Here is a 25,354-nt window from a genome sequence, read left to right as displayed (position 1 = left end):
ATCAGGAGGCTGCATTGGCCTGGAGCAGCCAGGAGGAAGGTAATGGTAAGGTGAGTAGGCAGCAGCATTGGACTGGAGAAGCCAGGAGGACAGTAGGGAGGAGGTGAGCAGGCAGCATTGGGCTGGAGCAGCCAGGAGGGCGGTAGGGGGAAGGTGGGAGGCAGCAGCATTGGGCTGGAGCAGCCAGGAGGACAGTAGGGGGAAGGTGGGAGGCAGCAGCATTGGGCTGGAGCAGCCAGGAGGACAGTAGGGGGAAGGAAGGAGGCAGTAGCATTGGGCTGGAGCAGCCAGGAGGAGGATAGGGGGAAGGTGAGCAGGCAGCAGCATTGGGTGGAAGCAGCCAGGAGGACAGTAGGGGGAAGGTGAGCAGCCAGGAGGATGGTAGGGGGAGGTGAGCAGCCAGGAGGACGATAGGGGGAGGTGAGCAGCCAGGAGGACAGTAGGGGGAGGTGAGCAGCCAGGAGGACAGTAGAGGGGTAGGTGAGCAGCCAGGAGGACAGTAGGGGGAGGTGAGCAGCCAGGAGGACGGTAGGGGGGAGGTGAGCAGCCAGGAGGACAGTAGGGGGAGGTGAGCAGCCAGGAGGACAGTAGGGGGAGGTGAGCAGCCAGGAGGACGGTAGGGGGAGGTGAGCAGCCAGGAGGAGAGAGGGGGAGGTGAGCAGCCAGGAGGACAGTAGGGGGAGGTGAGCAGCCAGGAGGACGGTAGGGGGAGGTGAGCAGCCAGGAGGACAGAGGGGGAGGTGAGCAGCCATGAGGACGGTAGGGGAGGTGAGCAGCCAGGAGGACAGTAGGGGGAGGTGAGCAGCCAGGAGGACAGTAGGGGGAGGGAGGTGAGCAGCCAGGAGGACGGTAGGGGGAGGTGAGCAGCCAGGAGGACGGTAGGGGAGGTGAGCAGCCAGGAGGACGGTAGGGGGAAGTGAGCAGCCAGGAGGACAGTAGGGGGAGGTGAGCAGGCAGCAGCATTGGGCTGGAGCAGCCAGGAGGACAGTAGGGGGAGGTGAGCAGCCAGGAGGACAGTAGGGGAGGTGAGCAGCCAGGAGGACAGGAGGGGGAGGTGAGCAGCCAGGAGGACGGTAGGGGGAGGTGAGCAGCCAGGAGGACGGTAGGGGGGGGTTGAGCAGGCAGCAGCATTGGGCTGGAGCAGCCAGGAGGACGGTAGGGGGAGGTGAGCAGCCAGGAGGACGGTAGGGGGAGGTGAGCAGGCAGCAGCATTGGGCTCGAGCAGCCAGGAGGACAGTAGGGGAGAGGTGAGCAGCCAGGAGGACGGTAGGGGGGAGGTGAGCAGCCAGGAGGACGGTAGGGGGGAGGTGAGCAGGCAGCAGCATTGGGCTGGAGCAGCCAGGAGGACAGTAGGGGAGAGGTGAGCAGCCAGGAGGACAGTAGGGGGAGGCAGCAGCATTGGGCTGGATCTCTATGTACTAGTATACACACTCCTATCTTCACCATGCTAAACACTCCTGGAATGCACATGGCAGACATCTGGGATTCTTCTCAAACAGACATCAGACATCTTTTCCCCTTTCACAAAGCACAAACATATCATAAATTAATCTAACATCCACAAAAACGTTTCATTTGTTTGAAACCCTTCTGAAATTGTAAGAGAGTATAGAGAGATACTGCAAGTGTGTGTGTGTGTGTGTGTGTGTGTGTGTGTGTGTGTGTGTGTGTGCACGCGCTGTGGCCATATTGCATTAACACATTTTGATTGAATGAATTCTTTGCTTCGCTGCAGATTTAAAAAGCACTTCTGATGGGTTATTTTTAGACTGTTCTCATCTCCCCTTCTGTTTCTCCTTCTCTCTCTAACGCGCTCTCTCTCTGTTTCTCCTTCTCTCTCTAACGCGCTCTCTCTCTGTTTCTCCTTCTCTGTCTAACGCTCTCTCTCTGTTTCTCCTTCTCTGTCTAACGCTCTCTCTCTGTTTCTCCTTCTCTGTCTAACGCTCTCTCTCTGTTTCTCCTTCTCTGTCTAACGCTCTCTCTCTCTGTTTCTCCTTCTCTCTCTAACGCTCTCTCTCTGTTTCTCCTTCTCTCTCTAACGCGCTCTCTCTCTGTTTCTCCTTCTCTGTCTAACGCTCTCTCTCTGTTTCTCCTTCTCTCTCTAACGCTCTCTCTCTGTTTCTCCTTCTCTGTCTAACGCTCTCTCTCTGTTTCTCCTTCTCTGTCTAACGCTCTCTCTGTTTCTCCTTCTCTGTCTGTCTTCTCTGTTTCTCCTTCTCTGTCTAACGCTCTCTCTGTTTCTCCTTCTCTGTCTAACGCTAACGCTCTCTCTCTGTTTCTCCTTCTCTGTCTAACGCTCTCTCTCTGTTTCTCCTTTCTGTCTAACGCGCCTCTCTCTTTCTCCTTCTCTGTCTAACGCTCTCTCTCTGTTTCTCCTTTTCTCCTTCTCTCTAACGCTCTCTCTCTGTTTCTCCTTCTCTGTCTAACGCTCTCTCTCTCTGTTTCTCCTTCTCTCTGTTTCTCCTTCTCTGTCTAACGCTCTCTCTCTGTTTCTCCTTCTCTCTAACGCTCTCTCTGTTTCTCTTTCTCTCTAACGCTCTCTCTGTTTCTCCTAACGCTCTCTCTGTTTCTAACGCTCTCTCTCTGTTTCTCCTTCTCTCTCTGTTTCTCCTTCTCTCTAACGCTCTCTCTCTCTGTTTCTCCTTCTCTGTCTCCTTCTCTGTCTACGCTCTCTCTCTGTTTCTCCTTCTCTCTCTAACGCTCTCTCTGTTTCTCTGTTTCTCCTTCTCTGTCTAACGCTCTCTGTTTCTCCTTTTCTCCTTCTCTCTCTCTGTTTCTCCTCTCTCTAACGCTCTCTCTCTGTTTCTCCTTCTCTCTCTAACGCTCTCTCTCTGTTTCTCCTTCTCTCTGTTTTTCTCCTTCTCTCTCTAACGCTCTCTCTCTCTGTTTCTCCTTCTCTCTCTAACGCTCTCTCTCTGTTTCTCCTTCTCTTTCTCCTTTTCTCCTCTCTAACGCCTCTCTCTGTTTCTCCTTCTCTGTCTAACGCTCTGTTTCTCTCTGTTTCTCCTTCTCTCTCTAACGCTCTGTTTCTCTCTGTCTAACGCCTTTCTCTGTTTCTCTAACGCTCTCTCTGTTTCTCCTTCTCTGTTTCTCTTTTCTCCTCTAACGCTCTCTCTCTGTTTCTCCTTCTCTGTCTAACGCTCTCTCTGTTTCTCCTTCTCTGTCTAACGCTCTCTCTCTCGTTTCTCCTTCTCTGTCTAACGTTTCTCCTTCTCTCTGTTTCTCCTCCTTCTCTCTCTAACGCTCTCTCTGTTTCTCCTTCTCTCTCTAACGTTTCTGTTTCTCCTTCTCTCTAACTCTTCTCTCTGCTCTGTTTCTCCTCTAACGCTCTCTCTCTGTTTCTCCTTCTCTCTAACGCTCTCTCTCTGTTTCTCCTTTCTCTCTAACGCTCTCTCTCTGTTTCTCCTTCTCTGTCTAACGCTCTCTCTCTGTTTCTCCTTCTCTCTAACGCTCTCTCTGTTTCTCCTTCTCTGTCTAACGCTCTGTTTCTCTTCTCTGTCTAACGCTCTCTCTCTGTTTCTCCTTCTCTCTCTAACGCTCTCTCTGTTTCTCCTTCTCTCTAACGCCTGTTTCTTCGCTCTCTCTCTCTGTTTCTCTTCTCTCTCTGTTTCTCCTTCTCTCTCTAACTCTCTCTCTCTGTTTCTCCTTCTCTCTCTAACGCTCTCTCTCTCTGTTTCTCCTTCTCTCTCTAACGCTCTCTCTCTCTGTTTCTCCTTCTCTCTCTAACGCTCTCTCTCTCTGTTTCTCCTCTCTGTTTCTCCTTCTCTCTCTAACGCTCTCTCTCTCTGTTTCTCCTTCTCTCTAACGCTCTCTCTCTCTGTTTCTCCTTCTCTCTCTAACGCTCTCTCTCTCTCTGTTTCGCCCTCTCTCTCTCTGTTTCTCCTTCTCTGTCTAACGCTCTCTCTCTGTTTCTCCCTCCTTCTCTCTCTGTTTCTCCTTCCTCTGTCTAACGTCTCGCTCTGTTTCTCCTTCTTCTCTCTCTCTGTTTCTCCTTCTAATGCTCTCTCTCTGTTTCTCCTCTCTCTAACGCTCTCTCTCTGTTTCTCCTTCTCTCTCTAACGCTCTCTCTCTTTCTCCTTCTCTGTCTAACGCTCTCTCTCTCTGTTTCTCCTTCTCTCTCTAACGCCCTCTCTCTGTTTCTCCTTCTCTGTCTAACGCTCTCTCTCTGTTTCTCCTTCTCTCTCTCTGTTTCTCCTTCTCTCTCTAACGCTCTCTCTCTGTTTCTCTCTCTCTCGTTTCTCTGTTTCTCCTTCTCTGTTTCTCTCGCTCTCTCTGTTTCTCCTTCTCTGTCTAACGCTCTCTCTGTTTCTCCTTTCTCTCTCTGTTTCTCCTTCTCTCTAACTTCTCTCTCTGTTTCTCTTCTCTCTCTAACGCTCTCTCTCTGTTTTCTCCTTCTCTCTCTCTGTTTCTCCTTCTCTGTCTAACGCTCTCTCTGTTTCTCCTTCTCTCTCTAACGCTCTCTCTCTCTGTTTCTCCTTCTCTCTCCTTCTCTCTAACTCTCTCTCTGTTTCTCCTTCTCTCTCTAACGCTCCTTCTCTGTAACGCCTCTCTCTAACGCTCTCTCTCTGTTTCTCCTTCTCTCTCTCTGTTTCTCCTTCTCTCTAACGCTCTCTCTCTGTTTCTCCTTCTCTCTCTAACGCTCTCTCTCTCTGTTTCTCCTTCTCTCTCTAACGCTCTCTCTCTCTGTTTCTCCTTCTCTCTCTAACGCTTCTCTCTCCTTCTCTCGCTCTGTTTCTCTTCTCTCTCTAACTCTCTCTGTTTCTCCTTCTCTCTCTGTTTCTCCTTCTCTCCTTCTCTCTAACGCTCTCTCTCTGTTTCTCCTTCTCTCTCTGTTTCTCTTCTTTCTCTCTCTGTTTCTCCTTCTCTGTCTAACGCTCTCTCTCTCTGTTTCTCTCTCTCTCTGTTTCTCCTCTGTTTCTCGCTCTCTCTCTGTTTCTCCTTCTCTCTCTAACGCTGTTCTCTCTCCTTCTCTCTGTCTCTCCTCTCTGTTTCTCCTTCTTCTCTCTGTTTCTCCTCTGTTTCTCCTTCTCTCTCTCTGTTTCTCCTTCTCTGTTCTCTGTTTCTTTCTCTCTCTCTGTTTCTCCCTCTCTCTGTTTCTCCTTCTCTCTCTGTTTCTCTCTCTGTTTCTCCTCTCTGTCTAACGCTCTCTCTGTTTCTCCTCTCTCTAACTCTCTCTCTCTGTTTCTCCTTCTCTGTCTAACGCTCTCTCTGTTTCTCCTTCTCTCTAACGCTCTCTCTCTGTTTCTCCTTCTCTCTCTCTGTTTCTCCTTCTCTCTTTAACGCTCTCTCTCTGTTTCTCCTTCTCTCTCTCTGTTTCTCCTTCTCTCTCTAACTCTCTCTCTGTTTCTCCTTCTCTCTCTGTCTTCTCTGTTTCTCCTTCTCTCTCTAACGTTTCTCTCTCTCTCTGTTTCTCCTTCTCTCTCTAACGCTCTCTCTCTGTTTTTCCTTCTCTCTCTCTGTTTCTTTCTCTCTCTCTGTTTCTCTCTCTCTCTAACGCTCTCTCTCTGTTTCTCCTTCTCTCTCTAACGCTCCTCTCTCTGTTTCTCCTTCTCTGTTTCTCTCTTCTCTCTCTCTCTGTTTCTCCTTCTCTCTCTCTCTGTTTCTCCTTCTCTCTCTAACGTTTCTCTCTCTCTGTTTCTCCTTCTCTCTCTCTGTTTCTCTTCTCTCTCTCTCCTTCTCTCTCTAACGCTCTCTGTTCCTCTGTTTCTCCTTCTTTCTCCTTCTCTCTGTTTCTCCTTCTCTCTCTCTGTTTCTCCTTCTCTCTCTCTGTTTCTCCTTCTCTCTCTCTGTTTCTCCTTCTCTCTCTAACGCTGTATCTCTGTTTCTCCTTCTTTGTCTAACGCTCTCTCTGTTTCTCCTTCTCTCTCTCTGTTTCTCCTTCTCTCTCTCTGTTTCTCCTTCTCTCTCTCTGTTTCTCCTTCTCTCTGTTGTTTCTCCTTCTCTCTCTGTTTCTCCTTCTCTCTCTGTTTCTCCTTCTCTCTCTCTCTCTGTTTCTCCTTCTCTCTCTGTTTCTCCTCTCTGTTTCTCCTTCTCTCTCTCTCCTCTCTCTCTGTTTCTGTTTCTCCTTCTCTCTCTCTCTGTTTCTCCTTCTCTCTCTGTTTCTCTCGCTCGCTCTCTCTGTTTCTCCTTCTCTGTCTCTGTTTCGCCTCTCTCTCTTCTCTGTTTCTCCTTCTCTCTCTCTGTTTCTCCTTCTCTCTCTAACGCTCTCTCTCTGTTTCTCCTTCTCTCTCTCTGTTTCTCTCTCTGTTTCTCCTTCTCTCTCTCTTCTCTCTCTGTTTCTCCTGCTTCTCTCTGTTTCTCTTCTCTCTCTAACTTCTCTTCTCTCCTTCTCTTCTCGCTCTCTCTCTGTTTCTCCTTCTCTGTCTTCCTTCTCTCTCTGTTTCTCTCTCTCTGTTTCTCCTCTCTCTCTCTTCTCTCTCTCTCTGTTTCTCCTCTCTCTGTTTCTCCTTCTCTCTCTAACGCTCTCTCTCTCTGTTTCTCCTTCTCTCTCTAACGTTTCTCTCTCTTCTCCTTCTCTCTCTAACGCTCTCTCTCTCTGTTTCTCTCTCTCTAATGCTCTGTTTCTCTCTCTTTCTCTCTTTTCTCTCTCTCTCTCTCTCTGTTTCTCCTTCTCTGTCTAACGCTCTCTCTGTTTCTCCTTCTCTCTCTAACGCCCTCTCTCTGTTTCTCCTTCTCTGTCTAACGCTCTCTCTCTGTTTCTCCTTCTCTCTCTCTGTTTCTCCTTCTCTCTCTCTGTTTCTCCTTCTCTGTCTAACGCTCTCTCTCTGTTTCTCCTTCTCTCTCTAACGCCCTCTCTCTGTTTCTCCTTCTCTCTCTCTCTCTCTGTTTCTCCTCTCTAACTTCTCTGTTTCTCCTTCTCTCTGTTTCTCTCTGTTTCTCTCTCTAACGCTCTCTCTGTTTCTCTGTTTCTCCTTCTCTGTCTAACGCTTCTCTTCTCCTTCTCTTCTCTGTTTCTCCTCTCTCTCTGTTTCTCTTCTTCTCTTCTCTCTCTCTCTGTTTCTCCTTCTCTCCTTCTCTGTCTCTCTCTCTCTGTTAACTCTCTCTCTTCTCTCTCTCTCTGTTTCTCCTTCTCTCTCTGCTCCTCTCTAACTCTCTCTGTTTCTCCTTCTCTCTCTAACGTTCTCTCTCTCTCTGTTTCTCTCTCTGTTTCTCTTCTCTGTCTCTCTCTCTGTTTCTCCTTCTCTCTAACTCTGTTTCTCCTTCTCTCTAACTCTCTCTCTGTTTCTCCTTCTCTCTCTAACGCTGTCCTCTCTGTTTCTCTGTTTCTCTGTTTCTCCTTCTCTTCTCTCTCTGTTTCTCCTTCTCTCTCTCTGTTTCTCCTTCTCTCTCTCTGTTTCTTTCTCCTTCTCTGTTTCTCTCTCTCCTCTCTCTAACGTTTCTCTGTTTCTTCTCTCTCTAACGCTCTCTCTCTGTTTCTCCTCTCTGTTTCTCTCTAACGCTCTCTCTCTGTTTCTCCTTTTCTCCTTCTCGCTCTCTCTGTTTCTCCTCTCTCTCTCTGTTTCTCTCGTTCTCTCTGTTTCTCTCTCTCTCTCTCTTTCTCCTTCTCTCTCTCTGTTTCTCTTCTCTCTCTGTTTCTCCTCTCTGTTTCTCTCTCTCTCTCTCTGTTTCTCTCTCTCTTCTGTTTCTCCTTCTCTCTCTGTTTCTCCTTCTCTCTCTCTGTTTCTCCTCTCCTCTTTTCTCTCTCTCTCTGTTTCTCTGTTTCTCCTCTCTCTCTGTTTCTCTGTCTGTTCTCTCTTCTCTCTCTGTTTCTCTTTTCTCCTTCTCTGTCTAACGCTCTGTTTCTCCTTCTCTCTGTCTTCTCTGTCTAACCCTCTCTGTTTCTCTTCTCTAACGCCTCTCTGTTTCTCCTTCTCTCTCTGTCTCTCTGTTTCTCCTTCTCTCTAACGCTCTCTCTCTGTTTCTCCTTCTCTCTAACTCTGTTTCTCTCTGTTTCTCTCTCTGTTTCTCCTTCTGTTTCTCCTTCTCTCTCTAACGTTTCTCTCTCTCTCTAACGCTCTCTCTCTCTGTTTCTCCTTCTCTCTCTCTGTTTCTCCTTCTCTCTCTCTCTCTGTTTCTCCTTCTCTCTCTCTTTCTCCTTCTCTCTCTGTTTCTTTCTCTCTCTAACGTTTCTCTCTCTCTGTTTCTCCTTCTCTCTCTGTTTCTCCTTCTGTTTCTCCTTCTCTAACGCTCTCTCTGTTTCTCCTTCTCTCTCTCTGTTTCTCCTTCTCTCTCTGTTTCTCTTTCTCCTTCTCTCTCTGTTTCTCTCTCTCTCTCTGTTTCTCCTCTCTGTTTCTCCTTCTCTCTCTGTTTCTCCTTCTCTCTCTCTGTTTCTCCTTCTCTCTCTCTGTTTCTCCTCTCTCTCTCTGTTTCTCCTTCTTCTCTCTGTTTCTCCTTCTCTCTCTAACTCCTCTCTCTGTTTCTCCTTCTCTCTCTCTGTTTCTTTCTCTCTCTGTTTCTCCTTCTCTCTCTAACGTTTCTCCTTCTCTCTGTTTCTCCTGTTTCTCTCTCTCTGTTTCTCCTTCTCTCTCTCTGTTTCTCTCTCTCTCTCTGTTTCTCCTTCTCTCTCTAACGCTGTATCTCTGTTTCTCCTTCTCTCTCTCTGTTTCTCCTTCTCTCTCTCTGTTTCTCCTTCTCTCTCTCTGTTTCTCCTTCTCTCTCTCTGTTTCTCCTTCTCTCTCTCTGTTTCTCCTTCTCTCTCTGTTTCTCCTTCTCTCTCTCTGTTTCTCCTTCTCTCTCTCTGTTTCTCCTTCTCTCTCTCTGTTTCTCCTTCTCTCTCTCTGTTTCTCCTTCTCTCTCTCTGTTTCTCCTTCTCTCTCTCTGTTTCTCCTTCTCTCTCTAACGCTGTCTCTCTGTTTCTCCTTCTCTCTCTCTGTTTCTCCTTCTCTCTCTCTGTTTCTCTTCTCTCTCTGTTTCTCCTTCTCTCTCTCTGTTTCTCCTTCTCTCTCTCTGTTTCTCCTTCTCTCTCTAACGCTCTCTCTGTTTCTCCTTCTCTCTCTGTTTCTCCTTCTCTCTCTCTGTTTCTCCTTCTTCTCTCTCTGTTTCTCTTCCTCTCTCTCTCTGTTTCTCCTTCTCTCTCTCTGTTTCTCCTTCTCTCTCTGTTTCTCCTTCTGTATCTCTGTTTCTCCTTCTCTCTCTGTTTCTCCTTCTCTCTCTCCTTCTCTCTCTGCTCTCTCTCTGTTTCTCCTTCTCCTCTCTCCTTCTCTCTCTCTGTTTCTCTCTCTTCTCTCTCTCTGTTTCTCCTTCTCTCTCTAACGCTCTCTCTCTGTTTCTCCTTCTCTCTCTCTGTTTCTCCTTCTCTCTCTGTTTCTCCTTCTCTCTGTTTCTCCTATCTCTGTTTCTCTCTCTCTCTGTTTCTCTCTCTCTCCTTCTCTCTAACGTTTCTCCTTCTCTCTGTTTCTCTTCTCTTCTCTGTTTCTCCTTCTCTGTCTAACGCTCCTTCTCTCTCTCCTTCTCTCTCTCTGTTTCTCCTTCTCTCTCTCTGTTTCTCCTTCTCTCTCTCTGTTTCTCCTTCTCTCTCTCTGTTTCTCCTTCTCTCTCTCTGTTTCTCCTTCTCTCTCTCTGTTTCTCCTTCTCTCTCTGTTTCTCCTTCTCTCTCTAACGCTCTCCTCTCTCTGTTTCTCCTTCTCTGTCTAACGCTCTCTCTCTGTTTCTCTCTCTCTCATCTGTTTCTCTCTATCTGTTTCTCTCTCTGTTTCTCCTTCTCTCTCTCCTTCGCTCTCTCTCTGTTTCTCCTTCTCTCTCTAACGCTCTCTCTCTGTTTCTCCTTCTCTCTCTAACTCCTTCTCTCTCTCTAACTCTCTCTCTCTTTCTCTCTTCTTCTCTCTCTAACTCCTCTCTCTCTCTGTTTCTCCTTCTCTGTTTCTCCTCCTCTCTCTAACGCTCTCTCTGTTTCTCCTTCTCTCTTTCTCCTTCTCTCTCTCTCTGCTCTCTCTCTCTCTTTTCTCCTTCTCTCTCTAACGCTCTCTCTCTCTTCTCTTCTCTCTTCTCTCTCTAACGCTCTCTCTCTGTTTCTCCTTCTCTCTCTAACGCTCTCTCTCTGTTTCTCCTTCTCTGTCTAACGCTCTCTCTCTGTCTCTTTCTCCTTCTCTCGCTCCTTCTCTCTCTCTCTTTCTGTTTCTCTTTTCCTCTTTCTCTCTCTAACGCTCTCTCTCTGTTTCTCCTTCTCTCTAACGCTCTCTCTCTGTTTCTCCTTCTCTCTCTAACGCTCTCTCTCTCTGTTTCTCCTTCTCTCTCTCTCTCTCTCTGTTTCTCCTTCTCTCTCTGTTTTCTCCTTCTCTCTCTAACGCTCTCTCTCTGTTTCTCCTTCTCTCTCTAATGCTTCTCTCTCCTCTGTTTCTCCTTCTCTCTCTAACGCTCTCTCTCTGTTTCTCCTTCTCTCTCTCCTTCTCTCTCTAACGCTCTCTCTCTGTTTTCTCCTTCTCTGTTTCTCCTAACGCGCTCTCTCTCTCTTTCTCCTTCTCTGTCTAACGCCCTCTCTCTCTGTTTCTCCTTCTCTCTCTAACGCCCTCTCTCTCTGTTTCTCCTTTTCTCTCTAACGCTCTCTCTCTCTGTTTCTCCTTCTCTGTCTAACGCTCTCTCTCTGTTTCTCCCTCTCTCATCTGTCTCTATCCCCCTTCTCTCTCGCTCCCTCCCTTTATATCCCCCTATCTCTCTCTTAAAGAGAGGCTGAAATCAGGTTGGCAGATGTCAGTGTGCATGTGCATAAGTATGATATGATACTAAAGATTATGTGCTAAACATATTGTTGAAATGTCGAGCAGTTGTCTTTCTCTTTTTAGGCCAAAAATGGTTTGTCCAATGAGAGAGGTGGTGAGGGTGACTGTTACTTATTCAAATACGCACACATACACATGCACACAAAATGAACACACACACACACACACACACACACACACACTAATAAATGTATGCATAAATGCACGCACACACACAAGCACGTACACGCATACACACAAACTCCCTAACAAACACAGACACACACACACAGACACACACACACACACACACACACACACACACACACACACACACACACACACACACACACACACACACACACACACACACACACACACACACACACATATAATCCCTTCAGTACAGTAGAGTAACCCAGTTGAAGCAGAACAGAGGGAGAGAGAGAGAGGTTAGTCTACTCGCCCACGTACCAAAATGTTCAACCATGTTAGAGGAATCGAGGACACTGCATCATCCCTCTGCATCGCTCAGCAAGATCGCTCTTTACCTCTGTTGTCAGTGTGTGTGAGTGGTACACTACACAAGGGTAAATTACACACATACCTACATAATACATATACAGACGCACACACATGCAGTACATACACAACTACTACACACATGAGCATGTAAATCACACAGGAAAAGACTACTATTTGGCTTAAGAATGACGTGAACATGCACACCATTGAGGAGCATTTGGATCAGTCCATTACAGCAGCATGCAGCGCAAGGATTAAATAGTGCGTTAAGAGAACTGGAGTTCACACAGAGGATTGTTCTCACGCTCCACTCAATAATGTTTCCAGTTAGTCAGACAGATGTAGGAAATCATAATAGCACATGAAACATGACCACAAAACACACAGGCCCAAATTTAGCAGGACTGCTGCCAGGTGCACCTTAAACTCTCAAACCTCTCAACTGGCTGGCCCGGTCTGTCAATGACTGTCTGGGTCACATTTCACTCGGTTTACACTAGTTGGAAAGCTTGAACTGTATCATAAAGTCCTCCAATTTCTCTCTTGAAGAATACTCTGATGTGTTGAGACAGGCTTGATACAGTAAACAAGATCCCATTACCCAACCTGGCAACCACAATGGATACTGTGGTGTATTGTATACAAACAAACACCTGTTGAAACAAGCAGGCAGTCAGCCCCTCAGAACAGCTGACTAAACTCCTGTCCACTGGCTCAGTCTGTACACAGGGGCAGACCACACAATGCTCAGGTCATGGTTCAGCTAGGGCCAGATGGTTCTCCTGTTCAGGTCATGTGGTCAGGACAAAGTCCAGGACCTAGCTGTAGACTACAGATGTAGGATCAGGATTGGATCACTCTTTTGTTGCTGAAAATGTTCCTGCATTGCAGGAAATGCAAACTTGTAGTATTTTCAAGGTTTTAAAAAGCCTTCAAAAGTTTGTAATTTCCATTTTAAAATGTAAGACTTGATTTGCCTTAACAAAAAATGTATCAACCCCTGCTGGAAGATTTTCCTGCTTTAGGAGACTGGCTCAAATTAAGATCCTACATCTGTACAAGAATGACCCAGAACATTTCCTGGTCAGTTTACATGATCAGGAAAAAAATCCTTGCTCTATATAATTTCAAGGCATCTAATTCAGGAGAGATAAACCATAGACTAAGAGTACTGAGGACTGACGGTGCAAACAGGAAGTGATGTCATAGTATGCCGACAGAAATACTCACCAAGTACGCCCAGACGGTAGTTCATGGTGACCACGATGACGTTGCCGTAGGCTGCGAGGACGCTGGCGTCGAACATGTTTCCCGCCCCCTCCATGTAGGAGCCGCCATGAATGAACAACATCACCGGCTTCTTCCGACGGTCACGGATATCTGTGGGGAAGAGAGGGACATGGACACACACACACACACACACACACACACACACACACACACACACACACACACACACACACACACAGACACACAGACACACACACACACACACACACACACACACACACACACAGACACACACACACACACACACACACACACACACACACACACACACACACACACACACACACACAGGATGAGAGAAAGAGACAGAAGTAGAACAACTTTAGATTCTGAGGAACAGATGACACAACTTTTAGTGTATTTACAAAAAAACACCCACAGGAATGTCTACAAAACATCATTCACTCAAATCATATATCCATTTCTGCATATGTGCCATTCAATCTCCATTTTCTACTGTGGCCTCTCATCTTCAACTAAACTACATGACCAAAAGTATATGGACACCTCTCATTCCAAAATCACAGCCATGATTTTTAAAATCTTTATTTAACTAGGCAAGTCGGTTAAGAACACATTCTTATGTTCAATGATGGCCTAGAAATAGTGGGTTAACAGCCTTGTTCAGAACGACAGATTTTTACCTTGTCAGCTCAGGGATTTGATTTTGCAACCTTTTGGTTATTAGTCCAACACTCTAACCACTTGGATACCTGCTGGTTACTAGCCCAATACTCTAACCACTTGGCTACCTGCTGGTTACTAGCCCAACACTCTAACCACTTGGATACCTGCTGGTTACTAGCCCAATACTCTAACCACTTGGCTACCTGCTGGTTACTAGCCCAACACTCTAACCACTTGGATACCTGCTGGTTACTAGCCCAATACTCTAACCACTTGGCTACCTGCTGGTTACTAGCCCAACACTCTAACCACTTGGATACCTGCTGGTTACTAGCCCAACACTCTAACCACTTGGCTACCTGCTGGTTACTAGCCCAACACTCTAACCACTTGGATACCTGCTGGTTACTAGCCCAACACTCTAACCACTTGGCTACCTGCTGGTTACTAGTCCAACACTCTAACCACTTGGCTACCTGCTGGTTACTAGCCCAACACTCTAACCACTTGGCTACCTGCTGGTTACTAGCCCAACACTCTAACCACTTGGATACCTGCTGGTTACTAGCCCAATACTCTAACCACTTGGCTACCTGCTGGTTACTAGCCCAACACTCTAACCACTTGGCTACCTGCTGGTTACTAGCCCAACACTCTAACCACTTGGATACCTGCTGGTTACTAGCCCAACACTCTAACCACTTGGATACCTGCTGGTTACTAGCCCAATACTCTAACCACTTGGCTACCTGCTGGTTACTAGCCCAACACTCTAACCACTTGGATACCTGCTGGTTACTAGCCCAACACTCTAACCACTTGGATACCTGCTGGTTACTAGCCCAACACTCTAACCACTTGGCTACCTGCTGGTTACTAGTCCAACACTCTAAGATGAATTGGGACGTCAACTGTGAGTCAGGCCTAATTGCCCAACCTCCGTGCCCGACCTCACTAATGTTGCTGAATGGAAGCAAGTCCCTTTAACAATGTTCTGACATCTAGTGAAAGCCTTCCTAGAAAATTGGAGGCTGTTATAGCAGCAAAGGGGGGACCACTTCCGCTAGGGGCGGCAGGTAGCCAAGTGGTTAGAGTATTGGGCTAGTAACCAGCAGGTAGCCAAGTGGTTAGAGTGTTGGGCTAGTAACCAGCAGGTATCCAAGTGGTTAGAGTGTTGGGCTAGTAACCAGCTGGTAGCCAAGTGGTTAGAGTATTGGGCTAGTAACCAGCAGGTAGCCAAGTGGTTAGAGTGTTGGGCTAGTAACCAGCAGGTAGCCAAGTGGTTAGAGTGTTGGGCTAGTAACCAGCAGGTAGCCAAGTGGTTAGAGTGTTGGGCTAGTAACCAGCAGGTATCCAAGTGGTTAGAGTGTTGGGCTAGTAACCAGCAGGTAGCCAAGTGGTTAGAGTGTTGGGCTAGTAACCAGCAGGTATCCAAGTGGTTAGAGTGTTGGGCTAGTAACCAGCAGGTAGCCAAGTGGTTAGAGTGTTGGGCTAGTAACCAGCAGGTAGCCAAGTGGTTAGAGTATTGGGCTAGTAACCAGCTGGTAGCCAAGTGGTTAGAGTGTTGGGCTAGTAACCAGCAGGTAGCCAAGTGGTTAGAGGTGTTCAATGGGTTTGAGGTCAGGGCTCTGTGCAGGCCAGTCAAGTTATTCCACACCGATCTCGACAAACCATTTCTGAATGGACCTCGCTTTGTGCACGGGGGCATTGTAATGCTGAAACAGTAATGGGCCTTCCCCAAACTGTTGCCACAATGTTGGAAGCACAGAATCATCTAGAATGTCATTGTATTCTGTAGCATTACGATTTCACTTCAGTGGAACTAAGGGGTCTAGTCTGAATCATGAAAAACAGCCCCAGAACATTATTCCTTCTCCACCAAACATTAAAATTGGCACTATGCCTTGGTGCAGGTAGCGTTCTCCTGGCATCCCCCAGATGGTGCCAGATGGTGAAGCGTTATTCATCACTCCAGAGAACACATTTCCACTGCTCCAGAGTGCAATGGTGGCAAGTTTTACACCACTCCAGCCAACGCTTGGCATTGTGCATGGTGACCTTAGGCTTGTGTGCGGCTGCTCGGCCATGGAAACCCATTTCATGAAGCTACCGACGAACAGTTCTCGTGCTGATGTTGCTTCCAGAGGCAGTTCGGAACTTGGTATTGAGTGTTGCAACCGAGGACAGACATTCCCACTTTTACAATAACAGCATTTACAGTTGACCAGGGCACCTCTAGCAGGGCAGAAATGGAAAGAACTGACTTGTTGGAATGATGGTGCTGTGTTGAAAGTCAGTGAGCCCTTCAGTGAGGCCATTCTACTGCCAAGGTTTGTCTATGGAGATCGCATGGCTATGTGCTCGATTTTATACACCTGTCAGCAACGGGTGTGGCTGAAATAGCCAAATCCACTCATTTGAAGGGGTGTCCACATACTTTTGTATATGCAGTGTATATCCCCAAAGTCTGAAAGGTAAGCTTCTTCTCCTCATTCCTGACCTTCAAACTGAACTGAGAGGACATTATAAGTGAAAGCTATAGTGTGGGAACCTATCCAGTGCTTAGCCATATTAGATGTTAGAACATGGTGGTAGTGCTGTGGCAGTCTATGTATGTTTCTGTCCCCTCTTGTAGTGCTGTGGCAGTCTATGTATGTTTCTGTCCCCTCTTGTAGTGCTGTGGCAGTCTATGTATGTTTCTGTCCCCTCTTGTAGTGCTGTGGCAGTCTATGTATGTTTCTGTCCCCTCTTGTAGTGCTGTGCAACAAGTCTCCCTGGGTCCCCTCTCTCTGTGGAATTATGGCACCGTCTGTAACTCTCACTGTCCCCTCTGGCGAGTTATGGTACAGTCTGCCACTGTCTCTCCTACTGTCCTCTCTGTAGTATGCTGGTACGGTCTGGGTTTCACAGGGTCCCCCCTCTCTGTGACGTGCTGTGGTATGGTCTGTGTGTCTTTAGTAGGGCGGAGCTGCTAGTGCTGCCCAGTTAGCCTAGCGTCTGCCCTGTGGATAATTCATATGAGAGCCAGACTAAGAGGAAACATAAATAACAGCACAGCATCTGTTTAGCCTGATGAGCTTCTGGGGTGGGAGATGGGAAAAGAGACAGGGAGATGGAGATCGAGAGAGAGATGCAAAAATATACAGAGGGAGAGAGATGAGTAAATAAATCATGTAGAGAACGATGGGAAAAGAGAGAGAGAGAAAGGGGAGAGAGAGAGATATGCACAGAGGCAGAGAGAAAGAGTGTGTGTGAGAGAGAGAGAGAGAGAGAGAGAGAGAGAGAGAGCACAGAGGCAGAGAGAACGAGTGTGTGTGTGAGAGAGAGAGAGAGAGAGAGAGAGAGAGAGAGAGGAGTAGAAAGAGTAATGTCACAAGAAAATGGTGGGACAGGATGAGATCAAATAAACCGTTACAAAGTTGTACATGGCAAGGTCTCTTCACGGACACAGAGATGCATGTAGGAAACTTCACACACGTGAGCACACGGACACACACACACACATAGGCAGCTCCGATGCTGAGTCGCTATGGAAACTGCCTCTTCTCTCTCTAATAGAACCGCACCAGCCATTCCATTGCACTGACTCACTCTGAGCCTGTTGCCGTGGTAACACATTCTACTCACGTATTTGCATCACAACCTGAATCTCAGGTTACACATGCACCAGAGTGCATCACACACACACACGCACACCCGCACTTGCATGTGCACACACACACCACTGCGTCAATACACACACATGCAGTCATCCTTCATAGAACATATTACAGTGCACTCGAGAGACTAAATACATTAAAGCCCTGACACACACACACAAATGATTTCCCCATCTCTCTTATGCAACCAACTTCGCATATGCGCACAATTATACAGCAATGGAGTGCGCACGCACACACACACACGCACACACACACACACACACACTCACACACACTCCATTCCCTTTCTCTCCAGTGTATTGTGTGTATCTAGTGATTTCCCAGAGGAGATGTAAACAAGTTCAATTATCCCAGCATTACCAGGCAAGCAGAGCCCTTGGTGTGACGCCTGGCTAATGGATCAGCTCTCCTCTCTGTCACCAGGCAGTCACACACCACAAGCACATGACAAACAACACACACACAGGGACAGACAGCGACAGAGACATTGACAGAGAGGGACGCTCAGCACTGGGACTGGAGAGTGTCACTCTTCTCCAGCAGAGCTAGGACATCTAGAGCACCAGGTACTTTGTCTCTGAGAGTGTCACTCTTCTCCAGCAGAGCTAGGACATCTAGAGCACCAGGTACTTTGTCTCTGAGAGTGTCACTCTTCTCCAGCAGAGCTAGGACATCTAGAGCACCAGGTACTTTGTCTCTGAGAGTGTCACTCTTCTCCAGCAGAGCTAGGACATCTAGAGCACCAGGTACTTTGCCTCTGAGAGTGTCACTCTTCTCCAGCAGAGCTAGGACATCTAGAGCACCAGGTACTTTGCCTCTGAGAGTGTTGCTGTGGACGTCTGAGTAATATGTATATAATATGTATGTACTATGCATGTAATATGTATATCATATTAATATGGGGGTTATGGGTCCATCTGATAGGTTGACTGCACCATACATACTGTGGATATTCTGTAGATCATAGACATTGTATGCAGCTGTTCATCACTCTGTACAGTGCGTGGAACTCATTCATTCTTTATGGAGGTCTTTCTAAGCATGAGCACAAGAGCTAACCCTGTAGCAGGGGTTTGGACTGACCCAGTCAGACTAGTCCATCCTCCTCCACATTTAATAGATTGGTTGAACAGTCCAGAAGAGAACCTCCCCCTCAGTTTTTTTCCTTCTCGTCAAGACCAGTACATAGGGGATCTAGTTTGGGGCGTTAATTTTAGGCCTGCTACAGTGCGTTAGGTTAGGTTTGTCATGCCTTCCCCTTCCCTGTGTTGTGTGGGTGCTGATGCCCCTGTTTGTGTGGGATGGAGTGTGTGTTGGTGTAGGATGTGTATGTGAAAGAAAGTGATGTAGAGTGATTTAGTGTCTGTGTACTGTATGTGTGACTTCACACGTGTTAGTACATGATACGAGTGCATATGCTAGTGCATGATAAGAGTGCATGATAAGAAGGCATGTGTTTGTGCATGATACGAGTGCATAATAAGAGTGCATGATAAGAGTTCATGTGTGCATGTGGGAGGGGAGCAGAGAGAACTGTCTCACTCAGCCGCCCCCCACCCTTGCTGCTCTCTCCCCCTCCACCCTTGCTGCTCTCTCCCCCTCCCCCCCCCCCTCCACCCTTGCTGCTCTCTCCCCCTCCACCCTTGCTGCTCTCTCCCCCTCCACCCTTGCTGCTCTCTCCCCCTCCACCCTTGCTGCTCTCCCCTCCACCCTTGCTGCTCTCCCCTCCCCCTCCACCCTTGCTGCTCTCTCCCCCTCCACCCTTGCTGCTCTCTCCCCCTCCCCCCCTTGCTGCTCTCTCCCCCCTCCACCCTTGCTGCTCTCTCCCCCTCCACCCTTGCTGTTCTCTCCCCCTCCCACCCTTGCTGCTCTCTCCCCCTCCACCCTTGCTGCTCTTTCCCCCTCCCCCTTGCTGCTCTCTCCACCCCTCCACCCTTGCTGCTCTCTCCCCTCCACCCTTGCTGTTCTCTCCCCCTCCACCCTTGCTGCTCTTTCCCCCCCCCTGCTGCTCTCTCCCCCTCCACCCTTGCTGCTCTCTCCCCCCTCCACCCTTGCTGCTCTCTCCCCCGTCCTCCCTTGCTGCTCTCTCCCCCTCCACCCTTGCTGCTCTCTCCCCCTCCACCCTTGCTGCTCTCTCCCCCTCCACCCTTGCTGCTCTCCCCCTCCACCCTTGCTGCTCTCTCCCCCTCCCCCTCCCCCTTGCTGCTCTCTCCCCCTCCACCCTTGCTGCTCTCTCCCCTCCACCCTTGCTGCTCTCTCCCCTCCCCCTTGCTGCTCTCTCCCCCTCCCCTTGCTGCTCTCTCCCCCTCCACCCTTGCTGTTCTCTCCTCCACCCTTGCTGCTCTTTCCCCCTCCCCCTTGCTGCTCTCTCCCCTCCACCCTTGCTGCTCTCTCCCCTCCTCCCTTGCTGCTCTCTCCACCCTCCACCCTTGCTGCTCTCTCCCCCTCCACCCTTGCTGCTCTCTCTCCCTCCACCCTTGCTGCTCTTTCCCCCTCCACCTTTGCTGCTCTCTCCCCCTCCACCCTTGCTGCTCTCTCCCCCTCCACCCTTGCTGCTCTCTCCCCCCACCCTTGCTGCTCTCTCCCCCTCCACCCTTGCTGCTCTCTCCCCCTCCACCCTTGCTGCTCTCTCCCCTGCTCTCTCCCCCTCCACCCTTGCTGCTCTCTCCCCCCTCCACCCTTGCTGCTCTCTCCCCCTCCACCCTTGCTGCTCTCTCCCCTCCACCCTTGCTGCATTTCTCTCCCTTCATCTCAGCCTTACTAGTCTCTTGATATTGGACTGCATTCTCTCTCACTTCCTCTCTTCTTTACCTCTCTCTTTCTCACTATTTTCCATCCTAGTCTCCCACTCATCCACCCTCTCTTCCTCCCTCTCTCTCTCACTTTCAAAGCTCTATAAATGTCATTTCATCATGCACTTGTCTTCATCACCACTATTTTTTCCATTTTCTCCCCTTCCTCGCCCTCCCCTGTGCTCTCAGCGCTCCCCTTTCCCTTTCTCTTTCATCTCTCTTCTGTCATTCTGCTCCTCTCCTCCAGATTCCTGTACGCATCCTTCCCTCTCTTTTCACCGTTAAGAAACCGCACAATTGGATTAGCTTTTTCTGTCTCTTTTTAAACCATAGCAATTAGAGACGGCAGAATGGGAGAAATGAACACGGAAACAGCAAACACACCTTAACACATACAATCAAGCACAAACACATACACACAGCCCGAGTGGATGCAAACACAAACATATGCACACACACGCACACAAACACAATAGTAAAACGTCTGATCTTTCAGACCTCTTGATTATATAAAGACAAGGCATCATTCCCCTGGCTAGTTTTAACAACTAGTTACATGGTTTCCTAGATGTGTAATGTTTGTGGGACAGTAACCTTCACCGCTTGGAATCGTATCCAAATGCCAGCACCCCCCTACAAACAAACTGTAATCCCTTTACTGTAAAAACCCACCTATTCCCCAACAAATAATCAAATAAAGAAATGGTCAAGTGGATCAATCAAAAGACCCAATCTATACAATGCAGTTAAAGAACATCTATTAAACAAAATATAAAGTATTCACCTTTTGGATGGTGCAAGACAGAGGACAGTCAAAACAGCATGACTTGTAAAAAGTGATATGCAAATAAAATTCGACTATATACCAAAAAAGGAGAAAATGGCTGTGGCAGGGGTGTGTGGAACAATTGAGGTTTGTGTGTATATGTGTGTGTGTGTGTGTGTGTGTGTGTGTGGTTGTGTGTGAGAGAAAAAGACAGAGAAAGACAGAGAGAGAAACAGCGAGAGAAAGACAGAGACAGAGAAAGACAGAGAGAGAAACAGAGCGTGAGAGCGCGAAAGAAAGAGAGATAGCGAAGAAAAAAGCTAGATGAGAGAGATGATAGATGAGAGGGGAGTATGTCTGTCTATATCAGTCTACTTGAGAACATTAACGTTGAGTTATCTATTCTAGCTAGCTTTTAGCTATGGTATCAAATATAATATATTATGTGTATATTATTATACTTATTACATTTTTGTGAGACGATTACAATGAATGAGATAATAATAATAGTGATTACACTTACAGACACCAACATATAATGTCAGTTGGTTATTCTATCCCCTCCAAAAGTTTGAAAAATACCACAAAAGGGTTAAACATGCTGCAAAAATACCTTCATCCCTTGGTTTGTTCATTGTAGACTCATCGTGTTTTTTTGTGAGAGGACCTAAGGTTCAGAAAAAAGGGAGGAAAAAGAGAAAAGAGAAAATTGAAAATGATTTCACTTTGCTGAAAACGAAAAAGAAACCAAGGGAGGAGCAAAAATGGCAAACCAGCAAGAGACTAGCGTTGCACGGTATACCGGTTACCACGGTAACATCACCATACCAAAACATCACCATACTTCTGATACATTTTTTTGAATACCGTAGTACTGTTTCATATGATACTGACTTTTTCAGCCCTAGTGATCTAAAAAACCTGCTACAAAATGTTTAAATTCAGTTGAATATAAGCGACAGCCACTAGTCTCTGGTATGCACAGGTCCAGTCACATCCACTTCACTTTCATGCTCACATCACGTGTAGCAGCTGTAATCAGCCAGCATAACCCCCTACCAGCTATAACCATAACTACCAGCCCTCATTCACCCGCTTCTCTCCTTCTGCTCTCCATGAGCATCTATTCCTCAGTCAGTTCAAAAATATATCATTTAGCCATGATGGAGACGGGGATGCAGACCCTGATGAGTCTGTTGTTAGTTGTACATTTGTTACATTGGAGCAGCACGCAGAGCGAGCAATGATGACACATCACCTGTTATAATCAAGAGCACAGACCAGTCTGAGTTTGAAGTTCACTGTCAAGCAGCCTTTTGAGTGTCAGAGGGGTAAAATGGAGCACTGCTTGGCGACAGGCCTGCTTGCAGCTTTTACAACAGAGAAAACGGCTTGTCTCCAGCCTAAACAGTAGAGAAATATGACCCATATTAACGGAGATACCTTTTCTTCTTTCGATTGGGATTTGTGCGCACTTCAAATAGTTTCACAAACCATGTCTCCCACATACCTAATTATTAGTTTGAAAAAAACAATGTTGTTCAGTCATGATACCTACCTAGCTAACAACCTGGTAACTTGACAGTAGGTTTAGGCTAATTTGGCACAGGAAGAAAGGAAAAGGTTCTGCTACTCATGAGATGTGCTTCAAAGGTAGGATTCATATGGGCCTAATGTAAGCCTAAACTATACTGAACAAAAACATAAATGCAACATGTAAAGTGTTGATCCCAATGTTTCATGAGCTGAAATAAAATATCCCAGAAATGTTCCATAAGCACAAAAAGCTTATTTAGCTGAAATTTTATTCAACCATTTTTGCACGATTCCTAGAAGCTGAAAATGTTCCAGTTCTTCCATGGCCTACATACTCACCAGACATGTCACCCATTGAGCATGTTTGGGATGCTCTGGATTGACGCGTACAACAGCATGCTCCAGTTCCCGCCAATATCCAACAACTTCGCACAGCCATTGAAGAGGAGTGGGACAACATTCCACAGGCCACAATCAACAGCCTGATCAACTCAATGAGATGAATCGTGCTGCATGATGGTGGTCACACCGGATACTGACTGGTTGTCTGATCCACGCCCCTACTTGTAAAAAAATAAAAAGGTATCTGTAACCAACAGATGCATGTCTGTATTCCCAGTCAGGTGAAATTCATAGATTAGAGCCTAATGAATTGATTTAAATTGAATGATTTCCTTCTATGAATTGTAACTCAGAAAAATATAAAAAATGGTTGCGTGTTGCATTTATATTTTTGTTCAGTATATATAAAAAAAATGATTTCTTTCTGGTGCTATTCTGTTTGGTGCATAACGCTTTAACGTTGGGAACGTTTTTGTGTTTGTAGGAGAGAGAGAGAGAGTGGTGTGTGTGTTTACTGAAGAGTAGAATGTTTCAGACAGTGTTTTCCCCTTACTGACACAATAACAAGCAGATCATTATGCAGTGTTTTCCCCTTACTGACACAATAACAAGCAGATCATTATGCAGTGTTTTCCCTTCACTGACACAACAATAACAAGCAGATCATTATGCAGTGTTTTCCCCTTACTGACACAACAACAAGCAGATCATTATGCAGTGTTTTCCCCTTACTGACACAATAACAAGCAGATCATTATGCAGTGTTTTCCCCTTACTGACACAACAACAAGCAGATCATTATGCAGTGTTTTCCCCTTACTGACACAACAACAAGCAGATCATTATGCAGTGTTTTCCCCTTACTGACACAATAACAAGCAGATCATTATGCAGTGTTTTCCCCTACTGACACAATAACAAGCAGATCATTATGCAGTGTTTTCCCCTTACTGACACAATAACAAGCAGATCATTATGCAGTGTTTTCCCCTACTGACACAATAACAAGCAGGTCATTATGACACACAATGTCATTATGCAGTGTTTTCCCCTTACTGACACAATAACAAGCAGATCATTATGCAGTGTTTTCCCCAAGCAGATCATTACTGACACAATAACAAGCAGGTCATTATGCAGTGTTTTCCCTTACTGACACAATGACAAGCAGATCATTATGCAGTGTTTTCCCCTACTGACACAATAACAAGCAGGTCATTATGCAATGATTTTCCCCCCCTTACTGACACAATAACAAGCAGATCATTATGCAGTGTTTTTCCCTTATTCATTATGCAGTGTTTTCCCCTACTGACACAATAACAAGCAGATCATTATGCAGTGTTTTCCCTTACTGACACAATAACAAGCAGATCATTATGCAGTGTTTTCAAGCAGATCATTATTGTTTTCCCTTACTGACACAATGACAAGCAGATCATTATGCAGTGTTTTCCCCTTACTGACACAATGACAAGCAGATCATTATGCAGTGTTTTCCCCTTACTGACACAATAACAAGCAGATCATTATGCAGTGTTTTCCCCTTACTGACACAATCAACAAGCAGCAGATCATTATGCAGTGTTTTCCCAATTCACTGACACAATAACAAGCAGATCATTATGCAGTGTTTTCCCTACTGACACAATAACAAGCAGATCATTATGCAGTGTTTTCCCCTTACTGACACAATAACTGACACAATAACAAGCAGATCATTATGCAGTGTTTTCCCCTTACTGACACAATAACAAGCAGATCATTATGCAGTGTTTTCCCCTTACTGACACAATAACAAGCAGATCATTATGCAGTGTTTTCCCCTTACTGACACAATAACAAGCAGATCATTATGCAGTGTTTTCCCCTTACTGACACAATAACAAGCAGATCATTATGCAGTGTTTCCCCCTTACTGACACAATAACAAGCAGATCATTATGCAGTGTTTCCCCTTACTGACACAATAACAAGCAGGTCATTATGCAGTGTTTCCCCCTACTGACACAATAACAAGCAGATCATTATGCAGTGTTTTCCCCTACTGACACAATAACAAGCAGATCATTATGCAGTGTTTCCCCCTTACTGACACAATGACAAGCAGATCATTATGCAGTGTTTTCCCTTACTGACACAATAACAAGCAGATCATTATGCATGTATATTCCTCCAGCCATATCAAATCAAATCAAATCAAATTTTATTTGTCACATACACATGGTTAGCAGATGTTAATGCGAGTGTAGCGAAATGCTTGTAATCACAGGTAGGCCTTTGCAAATATGAGCAAATCAGACATAATATCTAGTATTATATTATGCACTTAACAGTGTGAAGTGTGTTGTATTGAGTAGAAGTATGAATTTCAGTGACAGGTTTTTGGAGAATGTTTTGAAAATGGATGCCAGGTCACAGATTCAGATTCATTCATATCATGATACTTGGCCTGGTGTCGTATCGTTTGTTAAAATGTTGTTATTGTAACAACACAACAAGAGACTATCTTCTCGCTCATTTACAAAAGACTCCCAAACAACCGAAAGCCAAACGTAAGAGAGCATTACAAACACAGCTTGTCCTGCGGAGACAGCCCCAAACTAGTCTGTTTCACTGCACAGGATCTAGTTGAGAGGTGCCTGCTGAAAGACCCTAGAGAACATTTCCCATTTATTCCCTACACATCAGTGCTTTGTAGAGGAAAATCAATGAGGAGAATCAAGCCATCATTCTTTGTGGTTAGAAGGCAGGCAGGAGAATGCCAACCCATCATGGCGCATCTGCCCACTCAGCCCCTTAGCTCAATGCTACAGCCCTCAGGCTACAGCGTATCCGGGCCCTCATCACGTCCACAGGGTATGTTCTGCCAGGATACACAACTACATTCGGAGGATGACCAGGGACATACACATACACAGACACACACGCACGCATAAACATAAGCACACACAATTCACAAATTCATACACACAAAAACATCCCATCCAGAGACATCAATGCCCTCGTCAGAATGTCCCTCCATCCTCCTGAGTATCCCTACAGGGAGCCTGGCAGGGGGTGGTGGTTCAGTATTTACACAGCCATGTGAGGGCTTCTGACAGGTCTCCCCTACGCCAAGGTCACACAGGTGGCCCACAT

General features: G+C 46.7%; 1 pseudogene; it reads right to left on the bottom strand.

Moving 5' to 3' along the window:
• The window catches only part of LOC115117698 (neuroligin-2-like), a 104,080-nt pseudogene that overhangs the window by 34,079 nt on the left and 44,647 nt on the right, over positions 1–25,354 (bottom strand).

This window comes from Oncorhynchus nerka, linkage group LG19, assembly GCF_034236695.1.
Source record: "Oncorhynchus nerka isolate Pitt River linkage group LG19, Oner_Uvic_2.0, whole genome shotgun sequence".
NCBI classification, from domain to species: Eukaryota; Metazoa; Chordata; class Actinopteri; order Salmoniformes; family Salmonidae; genus Oncorhynchus; species Oncorhynchus nerka.
The sequence above is the reverse complement of the archived record's forward strand: the minus strand, read 5'-3'. Positions and strand labels throughout refer to the sequence as shown.